Source organism: Phyllobates terribilis, unplaced genomic scaffold (assembly GCF_046119375.1).
Source record: "Phyllobates terribilis strain yellow unplaced genomic scaffold, ASM4611937v1 Scaffold_454__1_contigs__length_1458546, whole genome shotgun sequence".
In the NCBI taxonomy this organism is placed as follows: Eukaryota; Metazoa; Chordata; class Amphibia; order Anura; family Dendrobatidae; genus Phyllobates; species Phyllobates terribilis.
The window spans coordinates 501,114-506,809 of NW_027363214.1; positions in this window are offsets into that span (position 1 = coordinate 501,114).

Below are 5,696 nucleotides of genomic sequence, written 5' to 3' on the forward strand. Positions count from 1 at the left end.
TGACTTGTTGGATGGAAGATCGTGTCTGATGTTACTAAAGGGAATCTGTCACCAGGTTTATGCTACCTCATCTGAGAGCAGCATGATGTGGGGGCCGAGACCCCGAATCCAGTGATGTTACTGGGCTCCTTGCTGTAGTTTTGATAAATCATTGTGACGCGCCCCCTGGGCCATGTTGTGCTGCGTTGCGCATGCGGGGGATACCCGGAGCCGGATCTGACAGGGGTAGTAGTCCTCGTGGCGGTGACCCGGTCCGTGCCCAGGGTGGTCAAACTAAGAGGCAGTGCTCGGCATTAAGATGTTATAGAGTTCGACTACGCCACCCGTTGATTGCAGCTATGAAGCCGCCGCTGCAGGGCAGACCGCTGAGGCCGGTGGTGTGGTTGTGCAGCGTGGATGGTATAACCCCCAACGGGAGAGGTATAGCCTCAGGGCAGCTGGTGAAGCAGGGAATGATGATAGTGGTAGTGGTGTGACAAGGAAGCTCAGAGACGTGCATTGCAGTTTTCACAGCTTTACTCACAGTTGGTATTCAGATCACTTCGGCCAAGAGTGACCACCCGAGCCGTGCTGCGTCCACCAGGTGCGGGACTCGGCCAACTCCCAGGCAGTTCCAGAGCGTGGTCCTGAGCTCCCCTCTCTTCCTTCCTACTGGCCGTCCCCACCAGGGATCCACCTTTGTCCAGCTCCCTCGAGCCTTCTGGTGGTGAAACCTTTCCCGGCTTCCCTGACCCTATACGTGGTATGCCTTCCTGGTGGATATGGCGAGGGGTCGCGCCAAAACTTGTCCACGACCTCCGGTTCCTGGCTGAGGATAATTGGCCTCCACCAGTTTGGGATCCGGTACCCTGTTCTGCCAACCCTTCACCCGTTAACTCGTGGGATCTCAGGGTTCCCTCTTCTCTTGCATCTCTGGGCCTCTCCTGGTGTTTCTGTTCCTCCTTCTTCTCCTTTCTCTCTCTCTCTGCTTCAGGCCTCCTCTTCAGGCCTGGCTCTGGAGCTGGGCCCAGACTGAGCCACAGCTCCCTGTCAGCCCTCTCTGGCTGAGCTCCTCTCTGCACAGAGCAGACCAAAAAGACCTTGTCCTAAGATGGTGCCCACCTTATATACTCCCTCTGACACCTGAGCCCAGGTGACAAGCACCCAATGGGCTCCTACCTATGCCCAGAGTCCCTCCCCTATCTGCTCCTACACCACTAGGATGTTCCTCCCCCCTCCCCACTCCAGCCGGGGACAGAAGCTGTCGTACCTGCACATCTATCTGGTGGGAGTACCGTTGGTCTGTCCCCCGGAAATGGGGTGAGTGTGGTGCATGCAGCTAACTGAGCCCAGTTCCACACTCCATCCTTACCCGGGAGTGGAATACCACACCACTGGATCGAGGTGCAATACCCCTGTAGCAGCCGAGTCCTCGGGGTGCTACAATTGTGTTATCTGCTGCAGCTCTGCTAGTCCTCTCAATGATCAGCTCCTGCTATGCAGTCCTTAATATTCATGAGCTCAGGCTAACCATGTCCCTCTCCACTGTCAGCGTTGTCTATGCACAGTGTAGACAGAAAGCTGTAAATCAGTGGTGCAGGCAGGGCTGTGGAGTCGGTAAGCCAAACCTCCGACTCCTCAATTTCCATGACACCGACTCCAACTCTGACTCCAACACCCTCATACATGGCTCATGTTTAAGAGATAAATTTACTGTAGCACAGATTCATCTCAGCTAAAAGTCTAGACCCTTAGATCAAGAATAGGACAGACATTTATAGGACATTTCATAACTTTCCCAAATCCTTATGAAATAATATTCTCCACAAACTGCATTGAACTACTACACCCAATTTGTTATATATTTTAGGAGTCGGAGTCGGTCCATTTTATCACGACTCCGACTCCACAGCTCTGGGTGCAGGTGGGGTTAGACTGAGCTCATACAATATGGGAGAAGACAATCAGAGCTCACCAGAAGTAAGAAGTATCTTGGTATATTTATTTGTCTTATTAGTCACACCAAACGAAGCAGCACAATAACAGGAAATGGTCGGCACCTGCATGCACCCACGCTCTCCTGTAACAGGTCAGCTGCTATTTTTTAGCCAACAAAAATACCAAGACCCTTATGGTGAGTGTCATCTTTCTTCTCCCATATTGTATTACTGGGCCATTTACTATTGTCACTGAGCATCATCTATGTAATTACCTTTTGCCGGGTCTAGCGGTTTCCATCAGATTTGTTCTGCCACAGCTGTGGCTTTACGGCTTCCCAGATGGGGGTCTCCAGCCCTCTTACCTTCCAAGGCTACTGGCATCTCTTTGCACACACAAGGAAACCAGCCTCTGCCTTTCAGGACTCTTGTCTTCCAAGCCTCTTGCCCTCCAAGGCTACTGGCATCTCTTATACACAAGGATCCTGCCTTTGCCTTTCAGGCTTCACCCGGCTTCACTAGGCCTCACACTCTAATGGTGTCCCACACACGGGGAACAGGCCTCATGCCTTTCACACCCTGTTTCAAAAGCACCAAGATTTATATATCCTCCAGTGCACACAGGTCCTGTGCTGATGTCACAATCATGTGATCAGTCCTTCTGTGTGCACAGGACCTGTGATGATGTCACAGTCATGTGATCAGTCACCTGAGGGAGAGGTACATGGTCAGCCAGAACACACCCTGGACCATTACAGTAATGCCGCAAGCCGCTGCATTACATATCCCCCCTCTGTTCAAACTTGTGGGGTTGAACACATAATATACACAATCACATTATAACCCACAGTTCACACAGAGACCAAGTACTTGACAATTGCGCTGCTCAGCCCCTGGAACACTAATCATCAACATTAGCCCATTCCTTAGGGACCTACCTTCTGTCATTGTCACTGCCTTCGTCAAGTCAAATTTCTGGGTCGTAACCTTGTCAGACCTCCCCCGCTCCCAATGGTCAGTCGTAACCTTGTCAGACCTCCCCCCGCTCCCAGCGGTCAGTCGTAACCTTGTCAGACCTTCCCCACTCCCAGCGGTCGGTCGTAACCTTGTCAGACCTCCCCCGCTCCCAGCGGTCAATACAGCAGTGTGACTCACATACCCTGGTATCTAAGGTCCGGTTCGACTCCCTACTGTCCCGTACTCTATTGGGTCGTTTGTATGGGCCACTCAGACCTGAGTTACTGGAAGTCTCACTACCTCTAAACCCACGCCCACTATCCTCAGGACATCTTGGAAAGTCTCTAACTTCTACTGTAGCCGTTCTATTATTTGAAGGGTCCTTTCTCTGTCTGGTCTCACAATTTCTAGACGGCTGCCATCTTCTGCTGCTCAGGCGATTCTGTCTTTCCACTCGCAGTCTAGCGAGATTCAACTGTTCTACCTCTCGCAGGTAGGTCACTCGGTACTCCAACAGTATGCGAATATATAAAAGACTTTCTTCTGTTCCTACAGCGGAGAATGACACCATGCCGTCTTCATCTGGTACCGAGTCCTGTCGATCACGTGGACTGCTTACTTTCATCACACCGGACTTCTTTACCATCATCTGCATGGCTCGGCCATTTCCCACAATGAGCTTTCTTACCAGAGCATGAGGCACCCGGATGACCTCTTCATGCAGACTTTGAGCTTTACTCATAAGCTCCAGTTGTCTAATGGCTTGTTTCGTCTTCAACCGGACAAACCGCTTTGTGCGAATACATCGCCAGTGCATGTTACTTAGGATAGCCACCCTCTTCATTGTGACTTCGGTTGTGGACAGGACCAACAGCTGTTTAGCTTCTGAGGTCGAGTATACCTTACAGGCTCCCATGGCCTTCTTAAACTCTTCATGCACGGACTCACTGGTGCATTCTTCTCTCAAATCCTCGGGTACATCTATGAGGCACTTGTACCGAGACATTTCTGTTTCACCAGTGGTTTTCAGTCGATCAACCGGCTCAGGTTTCAGGGGGAACTGACTTTCAGCTTCTTCACCCTGTATGCTTCCCCTGAGCTGACTCACAGCTACAAATTCAAGAATTTTCGTCTTGACCTCTTCTTCCTCTAGCTCAGCCACTCGCCTCTCTGCAACCAATCTCTGAAGCTCTTCCGGCTTCAACTGCTCCTTTATCAGCAGAATTTTCTCAGAGCTCTCTGTCTCCAATGCGCCCACTCGGCTCTCGACAGCCAGTCTCTCAAGCTTCTCTTGCTTCCAATGGGCTTGTAGCAACTCCTTGAGTTCCTTGATCTTGGCTCTCACATCCACCGAATCACCCAAGCTCGCATTATCTGAAGAGGCATTTGCTTCATACCTCCCTTCTTCGATGGACTCCTCCATCTTTTTCCGCTCAGCTTCCATCTTGCTGATTCTTTCCTTAAGGCACGTCTCTGCCCTCTGGAGATTATCAGAGAACGTCTGCAGCTCCTTCACCTGAGCTACCAGACCTAGGGTCTTTCTGCGGAGATCATCATTTTCATCACGGGTGTCCTGTAGAGTGGTCTCAACCACTTGGCGCATGTGCTCTGCATCAGCCTTATCCTCCTCTAGTTTTTTCTTAACCTTGAGGAGATCCTCATAGTCTCTCTTAATTTGTTGCAGTTCCTTACTGAGTTCACTACACTCCTTCTTGGATTCACACAGCTTCTGGTTGAACTGTTCGCGCAGTCGTTCTAGGTTTTGATCACGTCCAGAAACTTCATCCTGCAGCGCCTCTTTTAGGGCAGACAGCTCCCTATCCTTCTGGTGTAGACCCTAATCCAGCTTTTGCTTCACTTGCCTCAGCTCTAACCATACCAGGGAGAAGCGATCTTTCACCTCTCACAACTCATCTTCACACTCCGCTTTGTCAAGCTCCAATTGAGAAACCTCCTCTTTATTTCTCTGAAACCTTTCTTTCCATTTGTTGATTTCCTTGCGGCTTTCTTCCAGTTCTCGCTGCAAGTTCCTTACAACCTTGTTTATTTTCTGCTGTTCAGACTCCAGGCTCAGCTGGTCTGAGGACACGTTCTCCAGGTTTTCCCTTCGTTGCAGCATGTCACGCTGACACTGCTGCCTGATAGGCTCCAGCTCTTGGTCATGACTGGCCGCCTCCTCTTTCAGGGCTGTCGGATCCTGATCCTTCTGTCTCAGTACTGTATCGGAGGTTGCTACTGGCAACGTCACCTCCTCTTCTTCTAAAAGAGGATCCAAACTCGGAATAAAGGCACACAGCCTTGCATTTTCTTTATTTGCCCTTTCAGCAAAATCTACAGGAGCAACTTTTTTGTGGCCTTTGTGCCATCGACGACGAGAGTGGGACTCTCTCCCCTCATCTAGCCCCTCCTGACTGAACTCTCTTTCTACTTTCATAGTGTCACCGTCAGTTGTGGGGTCTGTGTCACTCCCCATGGAGTTGTGGGCCAACAAGTCACCTCCCACCTTGACGTCAACCCCTTCTACTGAAGCTACCCCGTTATCAATGGTTAAATTGTCATTTTTAGGCGGTACCAACCCACAACCAGTAACAAATTTTAGTTTTCTATACTCCATGCTCTTTTGAAAATCCGCCCCTTTTTGAAACTCCCCCCCTTTTTGGACACCCACACCTGTAGGGGGATTTTTACAAAAAAAATCAGCAATAGTCTTAGGACCCAATTCACAACATCTCTTACCACCTCCCCGGGCACTCTGGGACAATAATGGCGCCCCAGAAGAACTCACATAATGGTCCGTTGTCGCCTTTCTGTAAAGGGCCAACA